This window comes from Callithrix jacchus, chromosome 14, assembly GCF_049354715.1.
Source record: "Callithrix jacchus isolate 240 chromosome 14, calJac240_pri, whole genome shotgun sequence".
NCBI lineage: Eukaryota > Metazoa > Chordata > Mammalia > Primates > Cebidae > Callithrix > Callithrix jacchus.
The window spans coordinates 103,563,852-103,582,412 of record NC_133515.1 but is presented as its reverse complement, the minus strand read 5'-3'; the positions used below and the strand labels follow the sequence as shown (position 1 = coordinate 103,582,412).

The following is an 18,561-nucleotide window of genomic DNA, read 5'->3' as shown; positions in this document are numbered from 1 at the left end:
AATTTTTTTTTGTCTCCCAGGCTGAAGTGTAGTGGTGTGGTCACAGCTCACTGCAGCCTCGAATCCCCAGGCTCAAGCAATCCTCCCACCTCAGCCTCCAGAGTAGCTGGGACTACAGGCGCGCTCCACTGCACCCAGCTAATCTTTCTTTCTCTCTCTCTTTCTTTCTTTCTTTCTTTCTCTTTCTTTCTTTCTTTCTTTCTTTTTCTTTCTTTCTTTCTTTCTTTTTCTTTCTTTCCTTTCTTCCCTTCCCTTCCTTCCCCTTCCTTCCCCTTCCTTCCTGCCTGCCTCTCTTTCTTTTCTTTTCTTTTGAGGTGGAGTTTTGCTTTCGTCACCCAGGCTGGAGTGCAATGGTGTGAGCTCATCTCAGTGCAACTTCCGCCTCCCGGTTCAAGCGATTCTCCTGCCTCAGCCTCCCAAGTAGCTGGGATTACAGGCATGCGCCACCACACCCGGCTAATTTTGTAGTTTTAGTAGAGATGGAGTTTCTCCATGTTGGTCAGGCTGGTCTCAAACTCCTGACCTCAGGTGATCCTCCTGCCTCTGCCTCCCAAAGTGCTGGGATTACAGGCATAAGCCACTGCGCCTGGCTAATTTTTAATTTTAATTTTAGTAGAGAAAAGGTCTCAGTATATGCCCCGGCTGGTCTTGAACTCTGGGGCTCAAGCCATCTTCCCACCTTGGTCTCCCAAGCGCTGGGATTTTAGGCATGAGCCACCACACCCAGGCTTCATTTATTCATGGCACAGGCTGGTCAGTGTTGATGCTTAGTAAATGTGGGTAACCAAACCTCTGTGGAATTGTTTTACTTCTCTCCTCCCTCCCTCCCTTCCTCTCTCCCTCCCTCCCTCCCTTCCTTCCTCCTTTCCTCCTGTTTGATGAATGAGTTATTGTTGACTTATTGTGTCAGGTAATGGGGTGGGTACAGGAGATATTTACTCATTTGAATATGCCATGGGTTCAACCTCCAATTTCAGTGGGGACAGATAAGTAAACAGAGCATGTTAATTAAGCTGGAGCTAGAAGGTGTGTTTTCAAATCTTGGCTGCTTCTACTTATAAACTAGAAGACCTTATTAGTCAGTTACTTAATCTGTCTGTGCCTCAGTCTCCTTGTCTGGAAAAGGCAAATAATGACAATACTTACTTGATAAGGTTGTTGTGAGGATTAAATGGATTAATGGACACAGGCTGCTGTGATTGGAACAGAGACCAGCACGTGTTTGAAATAAAAAGGCAATACACTGTGATATGTACGGGGTTGGAGGGAAACAATTGGTTAGACTGGGGGTTTTTACCCAGCCTGAGGTGGGCGAGGTGAGGCAGGGAAAGCTTCCCAAGGAAGCTGGTTCCCCACTAGACTATGAGGTCAGAGGCTTCTCTAATCTTTTTTTTTTTTTCTGTCAACCATACTGGAGGGCAGTGGCATGATCATAATTCACTGTAGGGTCAAACTCCTGGCCTCAAGTGTTCTCCCAGCTAAGCCTCCCAAGTAGCTGGGAGTACAGGTGCCACCATGCCTAGCTAATTTTTTTTTCTTTTTAACTCCCTACCTTAAGCGACCCTCCTGCCTCAGTTTCCCAAGGTGCTGGAGTTATAGGTGAGAGCCACCATGCCTGGCTTCTAATCTTTGTATCTCAATCATCTAGCACAGCAGTGGCAAATAAAACATGCTCAGTTAATATTTGCTAAGTAAATGATGAGAAAAAAAAAAAACCTAGCGGAGGTATTGAGGAGACGGTGTACTGTTGAGGAATGGAGAATTTCCCAGAGCTGTTAGAAATGGCCATTTTCAAGGCATTTATTCAGCATCTGCTATGTGTTTGGCATTCCTCATACTATTGCTTATGTAAATCTCATATCAAAACTGAAAGATAGATATTTTTCTGCCCAATTTACAGATCAGCAAAATTAAGATAGGCAGAATTACAAAAATTTACCAGGTCCTAGGTAGGCAGTGGTAGAGGCAGGCTTTTTGACTCCACAACTGATTAATTCATTTGGCATTCAGATCTTTGGGAAGATTCTTGAAGGACTACTAGATTCTCTATAGCCAGAGATGGGGTTGGGCAAGTAAAGGTGGGGTGTGGATCAGGACGGGGGTAGCAGGTGCTCCAGGCTAAACAAAGAGCATGAGCACAGAGCTGGGGAGAGTCAGGGAAATGGCACAATCCTCACCTGTGACCTGGCTTTTCCCCGAGACATAATCTTTAGCACATTTTTTTTTTTAGACGGAGTTTCGCTCTTGTTTCCCAGGCTGGAGTGCAATGGCATGATCTCAGCTCACTGCAACCTCTGCCTCCTGGGTTCAAACGATTCTCCTGCTGAAGCCTCCTGAGTAGCTGGGATTACAGGCATGCACCATCACACCCAGCTAATTTTGTATTTTTAGTAGAGATGGGGTTTTGCCATGCTGGCCAGGCTGGTCTTAAACTCCTGATCTCAGGTGATTCGCCTGCCTTGGTCTCCCAAAGTGCTGGGATTACAGGCGTGAGTCACCGGGCCTGGCCTTTTGCACTTCTGTATGAGCATCTCTCAGGTGCCGAGCAGTAGGGTAGGTGTTGAGGGGAGGACTGAATCTGATGGGGCCTTACCTTGTTCCAGCCTGGTGGAGACTCATAATCAGAAAGCATAAGAACTAAATTAGAGTATGTCTAACACACAATAGCAGCACAACAGAGGAAGAAAAAACTAACGGAGTGAACTGTAAACTACAGGTGCCTTTTCACACGTCTCCCTGTGAGGTAGCTATTTCAAGAATACTCTATAGAAAGCCAGGTGTGGTGGCTCACGCCTGTAGTTCCAGCACTTTGGGAGGCTGAGGCAGGAGGAACACTTGAGGTCAGGAGTTTGAGACCAGCCTGACCCATCTCTACTAAAAATATGAAAATTAGCCAGGTGTGTTGGTGCCTACCTGTAATCCCAGCTACTCAGGAGGCTGAGGCAGGAGAATCACTTGTACCCGGGAGGTAGAGGTTGCAGTGAGCCGAGATTGCACCACTGCACTCCAGCCTGGGCAACAGAGTGAGACCCTGTTTCAAAAAAAAAAACAGAAAAAGAATACTTTGTAGAAGAGTGTACGGAGGCTCAGAGAAGTTTGCTCCAGTTGCATGGGGACTCGAATACCAGGACTTTAGCCATTATACCCTTGGCCTTGTCCGCCATGGTCTTGCATGGTATACAGTCACAGTTCCCAGCACAGAAATTCTAATATTTCCCAGTTCCAGCACTGTTTTTGTGTGTGCTTCCTGGGGCAAAATGGTGCTAGGGCAGAATGGGGCATGCGCTTTGGGACTTCTAAGTTAGGGCTGAAGGCTGTACTTCCAGGGCTTATTTCTGAAGTTAGGGATGAAATGTAGGCCAAGCACACAGGTGTGCTTGAGCAATGCTGACAGGCCTCACCTGTCAGAGGATATTTTACTTCCCTTCTGCTTGAAAATGTCCTCTCCAGAGGTCCGTGACGAAATGACTAGTATCCACTAGGGCTTTCTGTGATGATGGGAATGTTCTGCATTGTCCCACATGGCGGCTACTGCCCCGTGTGGCCATTGGCACTTGAAAATATGGCTGCTTTTTTTTAAATTTTAATTTCATTTCATTTGTAATTTAAATAGCCACATAACTAGCGGCTACCATATTGGATAGCACAGGCGAAGAAACTAAAATTGTGGTTATCACTGGGTCCAGTTGCTATGGTCAGAACGTTTGTGTTCCCTCAAAATTCATACATTGAAATCTAATCTCCAGTGTGATAATATTTGGAGCTGGGGCCTCTGGGAGGTGATTAGGTCATGAGGAAAGATTGCCCAGCAGTGGGATTGGTGTCTAAGCCAAAGGGAATAGCCAAGCTGAGAACCACATCATGCAAACCTGCCTCCCATTCTGTTCCTAAATAAGACAGCTACAATGATAAAAAGCCACATGCTTCCTCTACATTTCCCACTAGGAAATTCCTTATGGGCCCCAAGATATTTACCCTAAAACAGTTCTGTTGAATTTCACCTGGACAACATAGATTGATAGCTTATCTTCATAGGTATGAGACAAAGAACAGAATTCAGTTACCCCTCTGCTCACCTGAGACAAATGCATGGCTGATGGCTTCCTCTGCCCTATGTTTATTTTACCTTATGTAAAAGTGCAGATTCACTGAGCTAGGTGAATGCATAAGTGATTATTCCTCTACCTGCCTCTTCTATGTGAACGGCTGATTAAAGGCTCATAAGAATGAAACTGCTTAGCTCTTCTCTATCAACACCTTTTAAAAATGTCTTCCTCTTTTCCCAATATCGGCCCTTTCCCCTTTAAATATTGAAGCCCTCAAAATCATCTTTGGAGAAAGGTATAGACCTGTCTCTTGGGCAGTGTCTTTAACCTTGGCAAAATAAACTTCTAAATTGGTTGAGACCTGTCTCAGATACTTTTTGGTTTATAATGACCACTGTATTAGTCAGGGTTTTCCAGAAGGACAGAACTAATAGGATAGATGTATATGTGAAGGTGAGTTTATTAAAGAGTGTTGACTCACACGATCACAAAGTGAAGCCCCACAACAGCCCGTCTGCAAGCTGAGGAGCAAGGAAGCCAGTCCAAGTCCCAAAACCTCAAAAATAGGGAAGCTGACGGTGTAGCCTTCAGTCTGTGGTTGAAGGTCCAAGAGTCCCAAAGCTGGAGAAATTGGAGTCCGATGCTCGAGGACTAGAAGCATCCAGCATGGGAGAAAGATGGAGGCCAGAGCACTCGGCCAAGTCTAGTCTTTCCATGTCTTCTGCCTGCATTTTATTCTGGCCGCACAGGCAGCTGACTAGATTGTGCCCACCCAGATTGCGGGTGGGTCTGCCTTTCCCAGTCCACTGACTCAGATGTGAATCTCCTTTGGCAACACCCTCACAGACACACCCAGGAACAATACTTTGCATCATTCAATCCAATTAAGTTGACACTCAATATTAACCATCGTATTATCTATGAACCAGGAAGCAAAGTGGTCCCTCACTGGAAGCTGAATCTGCCAGTGCCTTGATTTTGGACTTCCCAGCCTCCACAACTGTGAGTTTCTGTTGTTTATAAGCTCACTCAGTTTACAGTGTTCTGTTACAGCAGCCTGAACAGACTAAGAAACCAATTAGATACTCTAAGCATGGTCTGTCGACCTCAGCATTGCCGTCACCTGCAAGCTCATTAAAAATGCAAATTCTTTAGTCCTTTGCAGACCCACTGAATCAGAAACTGAAGATTTGGGTATGCTCTGCAAGGCACCCCAGTCCAACTATTTATTTTCTAGATAAGGAAACTGACCCCTGCCTCCTCTTCGGATACCCCTAAATTGATACTTGGCTAAATTGTAGCCAAGTTAACTTTACCAATGCAGTGTTTTGGGATTGAGGGCTTAGAACAAATACCAAAGGGCACTACTTGTCTCAGTCATTTTGTGCTGCTATAACAAAATACATTGGCTCACAGTCTGGAGGCGGCGAAGTCCGAGATCAAGATGCTGGCGTCTGGTGAGGGCCTTCTTGCTGCATCATCACACTCACGGCTTCATCACATGAACAGCTCCCATTGGCCCCCACCTCCCAGCACTGTCACATTGGAGATTAAGTTTCCAACACATGAATTCTCGGGGCCACATTCAAACCGCAACATCACTGTAACCTAATATTTGCTAGATGTCCCAACTCTCTCGCTATACCTCTTGCTCCAGCATAGTATTCTTAGATCTTACAGATTGTTCCGATAGTTAAAGGTGGGTGGGGTGATGGTACAGAGAATATGGGAAGAGGAGTCAAACTGGAGGCAGGAAGAATGGTTAGGATGCTGCTATAGTCACCCAACAAATAGCCAAACTGTGTTGGGGCTAGTGAAAATGGAGAGGGAATAGCCTCAACAGGGAAGGCAGAGGTAGAAGGAACAGAGTTTGGAGGCTGATTGGATTCGAGGGAACACTTGGCCTGAGATGGCAATTTTGGTGCTTGAAGTTTAGTCAAGGATCATTCAGGGAGCGTGAGTGAAGCCATGTAGGGCAAAGCCAAAGGATGGAACCCAGAGGAACACCTAGATTTTAAAAACTAGGCTGGGTGCAGTGGCTCATGCCTGTAATCCCAGCGCTTGGGGAATGCTGACAGGGATGAGATGCAGAGACTGAATGGAGGAGGGGATGGGAGATGAGACAAAGGACCCCATCTCCCAAGTGATAGGAGGAGTGGAGAAAAGTGTAAGGACAGGTGTAGGTAAAATTGTAAGGTATTTTGGCAGGAAGTTGAGGAAGTTCTTATTCTGTGAGGCAGGAGCTAAGGTCATTGGCTAAGAGGAAGGGGAGAGGGTAGAATTGGAGATTTTGGAGACAGCAGGTGCTCAGTACATATTTACAGATGGGCAGATGGATGGGGAACGGTAGAGGAGACTGACTTGGGAAATGCAATAAGATTGTGGGGCCTCCTGGGAGATTATCTGTGCCTGTCCATGGCTATCTAACAGGATCTCTAAGTACATATCCTCCCATAATAACTGGAGAGGGAGAGGCGCTTGTGAAGCATGACAGAGGAGAAAGAGTGACAGCAAGGACTGTTCCCCATCAGTTTTCTGTAATATATAATAGTTTGGGTCCTAGAACCTTAGAGCAGGAAGAGGTATTGAGTAAACCCTCTTATTGTAAAGGGGAGGTGTATTAGTCTGTTTTCACAGTGTTGTAAAGAAATACCAGGGACTGGGTAACTTATAAAGAAAAGGGTTTTGATTGGCTCATGGATGCACAGGCTGTACAGGAAGCATGGTGCTGGCATCTGCTTGGCTTCTGGGGAGACCTCAGAAGACTGATGATCATGGTGGAAGGTGAGGGGAATTAGGCACGTCACATGGCCAGAGCAGGAGGAAGAGAGTGAGTGAGGGGCCAGCTACTCCACACTTTTTCTTTTCTTTTGAGACAGAGTCTTGTTCCTTTGCTAGGTGCCAGGCTGGAGTGCAGTGGCACTATCTTGGCTCACTGCAACCTCCGTCTCCTTGGTTCAAGCAATTCTCCTGCCTCAGCCTCCCAAGTAGCTGGGACTATAGGCGTGTGCCACCATGCCCAGCTAATTTTTGTATTTTTAGTAGAGATGGGGTTTCACCATGTTGGCCAGGATGGTCTCGATCTCTTGACCTTGTGACTCAGCCTCCCAAAGTGCTGGAATTACAGGCATAAGCCATCGCACCCGGCCAAGGTGCTCCACACTTTTAAACAACCAGATCTCCTGAGAACATACTCTGTCATGAGAATAGCATGAAAATCTTATCGCGTTTCCCAAGTCAGCCCCCTCTACTGTTTGCCATTCATTCACCCATCTACACAAATATGCTGACTGCCTGCTTTGTCTCCCAAATCTTCAATTCTACACTCTCCCTTTACTCTCTGTCAATGATCCAAGGGGATGGTGCTAAACCATTCATAAGAAATCAACCTCAATGATCCAATCACCTCCCCACGACTCCACCTCTAACGCTGGGGATTACAATTCAATGTAAGATTTGGGAAGGGACACAAATCCAAAGCATACTGGGAGGAAACTGAGAATAGCAGTCAAATGACTTGCTTAATTTCCATCAGACAGTCCCTATCAGAGCTGCTGCTTGAATGCTGGTCTTATTCTTCCCAGATGAGTCTCACCTTTTAGGAGGTGAGATGAAAGGCCCAGAACAAGCACCCTTGGCCAGAGGGGAATGTGGAAGAGATGGAAGGATGCAGAAAGAGGAGGGTGGACTGGAATGAGCAGATGAGCCCAGGCTGGAGTGTGTCCAGCACCAACTCCAATTACCCCTTATGGCAGGTAACCTCACCTTTATGACTCTCAGTGTCTGTATTTGTAAACTGAGGGCAGACATACATGCAATTCTGCTGTATTAGAGATAATAGGTGTCAAGTCCCTACTGCAAAATCCATCTTCAATGGTAACGAAAGCTTCACAGTTTCACAGGGGCCGTTTCTAATTGACTCTTGAAGCTCTCTACCCCAGTGACTAAGAATGCTTCTAAAATGACATCAAATGGAACAAGGAGGGGTACAGTGAATGCTTTGTCCTGAGGTTTTGTTCAGAACTTGACAGGCTATCCAGAGGGCTCCCAAGATGGTAGCCCATGGAGGCTTTCATTGGTCCTAGCACATGGATTCAGTCTCCACACTTAGCAACAGTATCTGCCTCCTGCTTTGGAAAGGGAACAAAAAGGTAAGCCTGTAGTCAAATACGCCCACAACAGCAAATCCCCATGACAGCCTGTCCACAAAGAGCGGTGGGAAAGATGAGCGATTGCTGTCCGCCTCAGTGAACTCCAATGAGAGGGTGACAAAGGGAAGCGAGGGGGTGGGCATGGGGGCTCTTCAGCTATGCCTCCAAAAAGCATTGCAGCCTCCTCCTCGCCCTTGATTCCTGCTGCCTGCTACTGTTCTCCCCGTCATTGTTCCTGGACTATTATAGCTGCTTCCTAATTCATCTCCCTGTCTCTGGTCTCTCCACCTTCAACTGGCTCTCCACTGTCACTGTCAAATTAAAGAACTGCTTTTTTCTTCTACTTCTTTTTTATTTTTATTTTTGTAGCTGTTGACCTCACATTGCCAGAGAAATCATCTCAAAGCACAGATCTGACCTCACCTGTCCTCTGATTGAAATCTGTTGTGTGCTGTGTTTTATACTCCGTGTTAGTATTTTCCCTGTAAACCGGCCGCTTGCCTGCCTGGCGGCCTCCCCATCACACTGCAGGTGGCTGGAGGGTTGGATCTGTTTCTGAACACTCAGGAGCCCCTCCCTGACCACCACCTTATCATGGACTACTTGGTGCACTGCGCTCTCTCTGCTCCAGTCACACTAATATTCACTCAATGCCTCAAAAACTTTTCCTCACTACTGAGTCTTCTCATGTTTTCTTTGCCGAAAACATTATCACTTTGCTGCTTCCTTTAGCAAACTCCTCATCCTCGTTTTAGACATCATTCCTTCGGGGAAGCCTCTCCCGGACCCCTAGCTGAAGCTAGCTTCTCTCTGTAGGTAGCTCGATGACCCAAGCAACCTGGACACATGACAATAACGATGTTTCACTGTCAATGTGTGCATTACATTAGAAAGAACTAAGTCGAATTTGGAAAAAAGAATCTTAAGTATGCTGACTTTGAAATATGAACTCTAAAGCAAAACATGATGACAAAATGCAAGAATTTGTCTTAAATCTTGTTAGTAAATATTACAATGGATTTTGTCTTGATTCAGCACTATCAAATTATTGGGAAGTTTACCAACTTTTATTTTTCCTCCTGCTTGTGTGCTGAATACGTTTTTTTAGTATTGCTTAAATACTGTTGATTCAAATTAGCTACTTGGGAGGCTGAGGTGGCAGGATCTATTGAGCCCAGGAGACCAAGGCTGGGTCACAGAGTGAGACCCTGTCTCAAAAAACAGCAAACAAAAAAACATGTATATAACGTACCTGGTGTATATTACATACTATCACACTCCTTAAGGAATGAACTCCCAAGGGGTGTTCTCTGGAGAAAGAGAAATCGGATGATGAGGTTAAGGGTGGTGGGTACAACATGGGCTGTGATAGCATCTCTACCCTTTGTGTTTTCTTGTCCTATGTAATTTGTTCTGTAACTGCCATCAGAAATTAGGAAGGTGGTCCCTCAATATTGCTGCACTCCTGACAGAAAGATGTATTTCTGCACATGTTATTAGAACAACAGAGTATCTTCTCATTCAAATGTTTATGTAATGGCATATTCTTTGGTTATCGGGGGCCCAGGTCTCGTGTGCACCCACACTACACCCAGACTTTTAAAGAAAGCTCCATCAGAGGTGAATTACTACCTTCTATTCTTGAATTCTACACAAATACCATCTAGTTTGATAATGTCTTCTTGATTATGAAATGTTCTTCTTAAATGTTCACGTCCCATGCACTACCCCTGTGATCTATATTGGTTGCATCAAATTCATTCTGTCCCCAATTCATTCCCATTTTATTTATCTAACATTTAATGTCAACCAAGATGCATCGGATAGTGCTGTTACCAGCTGGTCTATCATTTGCGGATGCGTAGTGAATTCAAAGTGCTGTCCACCAGGTGGAGTGCTTTCACCTTAGGGAGCCCACTGAATAGAGCCCTTGAATTTTGGGTGGCCAATATCCCTGATAAGCTCTGGGTGAGGTGTAGGGGAGAGGGGAGCAGTCGAATTTGAGTTCAAGGTTTCCAGTGAGGAACTACCACATCTAGACTTCAGATTTACTACTGATCAAGATGGAGTTTAGTATTTCTGATCTAAACCTCACGCAGAAACCAGCCAGACCCAAACCTTACTGCTATGCGTCAAACTGTGTCCTGCTGGTGCCATGACCCTTCCAAAATTTTATATGTTGCAGTCCTAACTGGTACCTCAGGATGTGACCTTATTTGGAGATAGGATCTTTTCAGGGGTAACCAAACTAAATGATGTCATTAGGGTGCGTCCTGTCCACAATGACTGGTGTGTCTTTATAACAAGAGGAAATTTGGACACAGATTTGCATAGAGAGGCTGGGTGCGGTGGCTCATGCCTGTAATCCCAGCACTTCGGCAGGCCGAGGCAGGTGAAGCAGCTGAGGTCAGGAGTTCGAAACCAACGTGGCCAGCATGGCAAAACCCCAATTAGCCAGGCATGGTGGTGCATGCCTGTAATCCCAGCTACTCAGGAGGCTGAGGCAGAAGAATCACTTGAACCTGGGAGGTGGAGGTTGCAGTGAACTGAGATCATGCCACTGCACTCCAGCCCTGGGCCATTTACAAGCCAAGAAGAGAAGCCTGGGAGAGATCCTCCCCACAGCCATGAGAAGGAACCAACCTGCTGTCCTCTTGATGCTGGGCTTCTAGCCTCTGGATGAGAGACAACAGATTCCTATTGTTTAAGCCCCTCCGTTTGTTATGGCCGCCCTTCCACATTTTGGGATAATTTAAGCAAGCTGGGTGGAGGGGTATGAAAATGTGTGTATGGCCGAAAGAAAAAGCTATGAGAAGAGTTGGGTCTGCACAAAACAGAAATGTAGGTGCAAAGAGAAAACATGTATACAGCAGAGAACTGTTTGTGTGACAAGGTCTGTTTGGGTGAGAGTGTGGATTATATGTGAAAAAGAGCTGTGTGTTTGCTCAAAGCATGAGTACTGCATGCATTTAAGGAAGTACATATGTGTAAGAAATCAACATGCATAGTACATGTGCAGACACATAAGGGGGAAAGTGTGTAAGGATGTATATGTGTGAGGGAGAAAAAAATGTGTGTGTATGTGTGTGTGTGTGTGTGTGTGTGTGTGAGAGAGAGAGAGAGAGAGAGAGAGAGAGAGAGAAGAGATTCTTTTTTTTTTTTTTTTGAGACCAAGTTTTGCTCTTGTTACCCAGGCTCGAGTGCAATGGCACGATCTCAGCTCACAGCAGCCTCCACCACCCGAGTTCAAGTGATTCTCCTGCCTCAGCCTCCCGAGTATCTGGGATCACAGGCATGCGCCATCATGCTTGGCTAATTTTGTATTTTTAGTAGAGACAGCGTTTTCCATCTTGGTCAGGCTGGTCTCAAACTCCCAACCTCAGGTCAGGTGATCCACCTGCCTTTGCCTCCGAAAGTGCTGTAATTTCAGGGGTGAGTCACTGTGCCCTGTGGAGAGAGATATTCTTTAGGATAATGCTGGCAAAGACACAAAGGGCAAAAGAGAGCCACAACTTACTGCCTTGCCCACACTGCTGTTTTTGGGGAAGGCCTCTGGTTATTGAACCGGCTTGGAGAGAGATGGACTCCTTTGCAAATTACAGGTTGGCCATCAAAGTGTTTTAGCTTGGCCCCATTTTGGTCAACATTTTAAACCAGGCAAATTCAGCTCATTTGAGAAAATATTTTGAAATTACTTTTCCAAATTTTGGTTCAAGTTCAATCAAGACATAAAATAAGGGTCAGGTTCCAGGAAAAACAAATCTAATCATTTGTACTTGTGTGCTGGCATTTAAATCAATGAACCAGAAGCAGGGAGATGATTCATTAAACAAGAAAATAATACACACATTTTTCATCGAATTCCATTGCTTTCCTTAGCTGATAAAAGAACTAACTTAATTAGTTCTACCAACTAATGAATTCTTAGTTGGTAGGACTTTACACATTTCTAAAATTCATTATAGATCTTCAAAAATAGGATTAAATGGTTTCTGTCAAAGTCATTGTATTAACTGGTTAAGGTATGGGACATCTTTCCAGAAATGTTTCCCTCAGAGTAACACCATATTCACTTTGGTTCTTCTGTTGAGCCAAATTACACTTTTGTCATGGTTGAAAGTGACCACCTATTTAAAGAAAGGAATTCATTTTTGGAATGAATTCTTCTATAGCAGGAGTGGGAAAACGAGCTGTAGCCCAGGGGCCAACTCCACTCAGTTGACTATTTTTTGCTTTTTATTTTTGTTTTATAGTCCATGAGCCAATAAGTATACTTTTTACATTCTTAAAAGGTTACCTTTAGGTGGGGAGCAGTGGCTCTTATCTGTAACCCCAGCACTTTGGGAGGCTGAGGCAGGATAATTACTTGAGGCCAGGAGTTCCAGACCAGCCTAGTGACAAAGTGAGACCCTCATCTCTAAAAACAAAAAAAAAGCAAAAAAAAAAAAAAAAGAAGAAAGAAAGAAAACAATGAACTTACATTTTAAATTGACTAAAATACCGACCTCTTGCCATTTAAGAAAAATTTGCTGACCTCTGTTCTATGGGATTTTATCTGCCTGGTAAGACATAAGCTGTCAAAACGAAGAGAGAAAAAAATGTAAGGACATTTTTCACAGTGATTATTGGTTTAGCAGTTATAGTAACTAACCCAAACCATAGAGTGGACATTTGGGCTAATGTTAGTTAATTCAACATCTTATTCTGCACAGGTTTTTACTAGAGTGGCTGAAATGAGATGAGCTATACCCTAGAAAGATAAATGCAGTTCCAGAATGTTCACTGCAGTCTGGCTTATAATCTCAACTCAAATGTCTATCAACAGAAGAATGTATGTATGACTTGTGCCCTATTCATACAATGGAATACAATGTAATAGTTAAAATGAATAAACTAGAGCTATATATATGATCAGGTGGATCTCATAATCTTGAGCAAAACAAGACAAACTGACCAGGTTTCAGAATGAAATAGGATGGTGACACACAGGAAATTGTAAAGCAGATAAAAATTCTCTATATGATTTATGAACACATGAATAATGCAGTAACAGTGTAAACACAGGAATGGGATGCTTTGGAAGAGTACTAGGGGTGACCCGAGGAAGGCTTCCACTGTTTGTAATATTCATGTCTTACATAAACAGTTGAAGCAAGTGTGGCACGATGTTAGGATTGGCTGGTTCTTGAGCACATGGGCTCTTTACGTTACTTTCTTAGTTTAGCGTGTATTTGAAAATTTCACAATGAGAAAAGTCAAATGTGGGTGTTTGAGCTATTTCATAATGAGGAAAGGAAAATGAAGGTGCTGCCAATCAGAGTATGGCGAGCTGCAGGGATTCACCCAGGCTTCACTTTCACTGAGAACCTGCAGTGTGCTGGCAGGTGCTGGGGCCTAAACCTCACTCCCTGCTTTTATTGTTTAATCACTCAGTCCAGATTTGTGAACTGTGAGTTTTCAGGCTGTTTTCAAAGACAGTGGTTATTAGGCCCAAGGCCTCACTAGGGGTCCTCGCGGTGAGTGGCAGGGGGCCCAGGGCCAGTTTCCTGAGTCCAGTTCTGCTTCTGACTGCCTCCTGAAAACACAGGGACCTGTGTTTCGCACACACACACACAAAAGGAAAGAGACAGAGAGGAAAGAAAGAAAGAGAAAGGAAAAAAAAAAAAATAGAAAGAAAAAGAAAGAAAAGAAAAGAAGGATCTCAAGCTTTCTTGTCTCAGCTTCCTCCAGTTTTACTTCTGCCCCGTGCTCGTCCCTTGGGGCCACCTCAGCAGCCGCCGCCAGTGAGGTTTGCAGGGACTCATTTGAGGTTCGTTTATTTCTTCCTTCTCTCATTTTTTTCCCGACCTGTCTGTCACCAGGGAAAGCTGGCCGGGTTCCAACCACAGGGGCCCATAGTTCCAGAATCTTTCTCTTCCTCTGTTGATCTCGAGCCGGTCCTCTCGTGGGCCGCTCGCCGACCTCGGCTGCTGGGGACCGGGTGCCCCCATCTCCCGCGTCTTGAGCGCTCGGCGGCGATGGGGAAGAGGACCGTGGGCGCCGCGGTGACTGCGCTCGGTCGGGCTCAGTCCCTGTGGCCGAGCATGCAGATCCGGGGGCCCTTGTGGTGCAGTTTTGGGGAGGCCTGGGCTCCACTCCCGCAGCCTCACAGCCACGCCGCGTCCCGTCTGGGCGCCTGCGTTCCACAGCGACAAAATGACCTCGGTCCTCCGAGGGGTCCCCCAACCTCTGTCCAGATCTTCTTCCCCGCTAAGTGCCCTGTCCCCGGAGGGGGCGTCCAGTATGGCCCCAGGGGTGGGACGGGGCCGCTGCAGGGAGGGCGGCCTCCGGAAGAGGGAGGACGCCGCACCGTCGAGCGCAGACGGCGCACGGAGCCCGGGGCTGGCGCTCAGGGCTCCTTCCATCTTTCTGAACCCACGAGGTTCCTTCCATCTTTCTGAACCCACGCAGGTGGGCGCGGGATGGGACCTGGCAGCCGCCAGGGCAGGACAAGCGGGCAGGGCGGCCGGGCTCGGCGACCTTCCCTGGGGCGCCGGAGCCGGGAGCGCGTCTTTGTTGGGAACGAGGGCGGGAGGGTCAGGGTAAACCTGGGGTTCCAGGTCCGGGGCGCGAACCCGGGCGGGAGTGCGCGGGGGCTCCCCTCAGTCCCTGTCACCTGCGCCCCCCGCCGGGCGCCTCTGGGGGTGCGGGGCCCGCGCCCTCCCCGACCCTTCCCCGGCGGAGGTCCAGGGGCGGCCGCGGAGGAGGGCCGGGCGGTGGGCTCGGCCGCCCCGAAGACCCGGAGAAGTGGATCACAGGGGGCGGCCGGTGTCAGGGGTCGAGTCTTCCGCGCCGGCCGCGGCTCCGGAGATCCGGGCTTTGCCGAGCGCCCCGCTCCTCGTCCGGGGCCAGGGCCGGGGACCGGGCCGGGTGCGGGGCCGGGCTCTGCGGCCGCCAGCGCAGCCTGGAGGCTGGGCTGGCCTCCATCGGCGGCGGGCGGTCGGGTGCGGGCCAACGGCGACTGGAGGACAAAGGGCCCGAGGTAGGAGCGGTCCCGCCGGGCGGCCGCGGGCGCGGGGCTGTAGGGGAGCTGCTCGGGGGTCGGGGGGCGCTTGGCGCCAGGCAGGGAAGACGCGCCCCGCCAGACGCGGGCACTTCCTGGCCCTGATCCCTGGAAGGAGGTGGGAGGTGTCCGGGGTCGGCCCTGGGAGCCTGTGGGGACTCGCCGCCGCCGTGCGCGAGTGCGTGCGTGTGTGCGCTTGCGTGTGCATGTGTGTGCGTGAGTGCATGTGTGTGCGTGTATGGGCGGTCGTGTGCGTGCATGTGTGCGCGTGTATGGGCGGGCGTGCGTGCACGTGAGTGTGCGCGTGTATGGGTGTGCGTGCGTGCACGTGAGTGTGCGCGCGCGGGCGTGTGTATGTGAGAGAGCACTCGAGACGCTTGGCGTGTGGCACGTTTGGCACATGGTGAGCGCTCGGTAGGCGGGAGCTGTGAACGGCGACGGCGATAATCGTCTTGCAAGGGTGTGTGTTTATCTGCCTCTGTCTGTGTGTTTACGGAGACTGTCTGGAGCCTAGAGTGGCAGCCACATGCCCCCGGCACTTGGGACCAGGGAGAAAATTTTGGGGCATTTTTCCTGAATGGCCCTGGGACGTTGGTTTAGGGGCTCCTGCACTTGAAGACGAGGGTTCAGGGGAGGTGAGGGCTTCCTAACTGAATCTCAGTTTAGGTCTTGGGAACAAAGGCTGCTTCCCAGAAGTACAAGAAGGTGTGTGTGTGTGTGGCCCGGCCATCGGGGCCCCGGCGGCTGGAGACAGACAGAGCCACAATTCGTGCAGAGGGACGCCCGGCCATTTTGCTGTCAACTCTCTTTTGATCCCTGGTCTTGAGGACCTGCAAAAAAGAACTACTACTTACTTTGTATATTGAAGCTTTTCTTTAAAAAACTTTTATTAGAGAGTTAAGTGTTACTTCAGGACTTGAAAGAGTTTTTATTATCCCTTTAAAACAATAAAAGTGTAAATTAAGCTTGAGCAAACACTCCTTTATTCCCAGAGAGAGCATTTTAATTTCTGCATTTAACCTGGGAGTTAGACAAGGGGCTTCTGAACTTCGTCGTCTATAAATACTGTGGTCATGCTGCCTGGTTTGTAGCACTTTGTAGGAAAATGTTATTGAGAGTTATAAAGGCCAATTAGAATTCCACGTCTCTATCCGTTTAGGATTTCTTAAATCTCTGGGCAGCTTTGTAGAATTGTTCATAAGCAATCCATTGTTTCCAGACCACTGTTTCTGAGTGCTTTCTCAGAAAAGTTTGTTTCTAGGAAACAAAAACCGAATTTAAATGTGAAACAATTAAACGGAACAACACAGGTGAGAACATTTTCTACAGGTCTTTTTTCATGCCAAAATCTGGTTCATTTCAAGTTTGCAATGTGATCTGTGGCATTTCAGTTCCCAAGTGCAGTGCAGGAGGTGTTCGTTCTGCTGTTCTTTCAGGGACAAGCATTCTTTTTTGCATAAGAAATAAACTCAGGAGCCAGGCACAGCTCACACCTGGAATCCCAGCTGCTTGGGAGGCGGAGGCCAGAAGACTGCTTGCGGCCAAGAGCTCAAGACTAGCCTGGGCAACATAGTGAGACTCCCATCTCTTAAAAAAAAAAGAAAGAAAGAAAGAAAAAAATTAGCAGGGTACGATGGCACATGCCTGTAGTCCTAGCTACTTGGAACCTAAGCCAGAGGGTCACTTGAGCCCAGGGGTTCGAGGCTGCAGTGAGTTACAATAGTGCCACTACACTCCACTGCACAGAGCAGTGGGTAAAAAAAGCTCCAACTGAAACTGAATTCCATCTTGGCCTTTCTTGTTATTGCAGATGGTTTAAATGGTTTATTGGTGGTTTAAAATGATTCTGATTCATGAAGATAGCCAATTAGATCAATACATGAAATCTTTTGCTGGGTAGGTAATTAGAAGCAACATTTATTTTATTTATATTATTTATATTTATATATAGTTTATATATATATAGTTTTTGAGACAGAGTCTTGCTCTTTTACCCAAGTTGAAGTACAGTGGCACAATCTCAGCTCACTGCCAACCTCCACCTCCTGGGTTCAAGTGCTTCTTGTGCCTCAGCCCCCTGAGTAGCTGGGGTCCCAGGTATGTACCACCATGCCCAGCTAATTTTTGTATTTTTAGTAGAGACAAGCTTTCACCATGTTTGCCAGGCTGGTCTCGTTATCCACCTGCCTCAGCCTCCCAAAGTGCTGGGATTACAGGTATGAGCCACCACACTCAGCCAGAAGTTACATTTGAATCATCTGTATTTACCCGTTGTCACTTTCAACAGGAGAGGTTTTGATCTCAAACAGCCTGTCTAAAAGAATTCTGTGCTTGGTATGAAGTTGATCACTGTTTCTTTCATTTAGTAAGCAATTTATTGAATGCCTGTGGCATTATAGATACTCATTCTATACCACACCATTTTACTTGACATTAGAAATCCTCTTTTAAAGAAAACTGTGTCCACTTTGGGGATTCAAAATTTCAATTATTTAGAGATTCCAGAGTGTTCTGAGGCAATTTCAAAGTAGAGCTAAAGAATGGTTAGAAAATAGGGATGGGAAAAAGATAAGTATAACACAAAGAGAGAGGACAAGCCCCCAGAATACTGCCCATGCTCAGGCACCATCATCAGGAGTGAGAATACTGGGACATTTAAAGGAACCACTGCAGGATGGGCTTGTCTAACAGTAACTGGTGAAGGGAACTTGCTTTCAGTAATCTCACCTTTCCCCTTCTAGCATTCTCTGTTCTAGACTTGGAAAGGAAGCAGTTAGGGCTTTTGAGGGGATGATGGATCGTTAGGGCTGACTTCGTGCAGTTCATAGAACTCTGGGCTAGCTATTTCAGAGTGTCCAGGGGGACCTCTAATTCCTTCATAGTGACTCCAGGCAGTTAACCCTCTCAGCTCTTACACTGCTGAATGGGGAGTCTTAGCTGTTGGTTTAGTTTCTGGACATACACATAAATTGTAGTACTTTTTAAAAAATTTAGTTTTAATTTTTATTTTTGTAGAGATGAGATGTCACTATGTTTCCCAGGCTGGTCTTAAACTCCTGGCCTCAAGTAATCCTCCTGTCTTTGTCTCCCAGAGTGCTGGATTATAGGCCATCTAATTATAGTACTTTAAAGCTAATTGCACTAAAAAGGCAGGGGGAGGCTCTCATAGAAGTAATATATATTTGTGAAATAAAATTTAAGAAAATACAGATGAATTTAAAAAAAAAACAACAAAAACGGCTAGATGCCATGGGTGACGCCTGTAATCCTAGCACTTTGGGAGGCTGAGGTGGGTTTGAGGTCAGGAGTTCGAGACCAGCCT

The 18,561-nt window shown here is 46.7% G+C and overlaps 1 protein-coding gene across 13 annotated transcripts in view; it reads left to right on the top strand.

Moving 5' to 3' along the window:
* Positions 1–13,751: 13,751 nt before the first annotated feature.
* GREB1 (growth regulating estrogen receptor binding 1) overlaps positions 13,752–18,561 on the top strand; it is a 161,887-nt gene continuing 157,077 nt past the window's right edge. For 7 of the 13 annotated variants that reach the window (XR_013526164.1, XR_013526165.1, XM_078348508.1 and 4 more), the window contains exon 1: positions 15,077–15,218. The gene's annotated coding sequence lies outside the window, so the exon portion shown is untranslated. Of the gene's footprint in view, positions 14,007–14,554; positions 14,648–15,076; positions 15,219–15,573; positions 15,700–18,561 lie in introns of those variants that run through there. The other 6 variants (XM_078348497.1, XM_078348510.1, XM_078348506.1 and 3 more) reach the window with 3 other exon arrangements.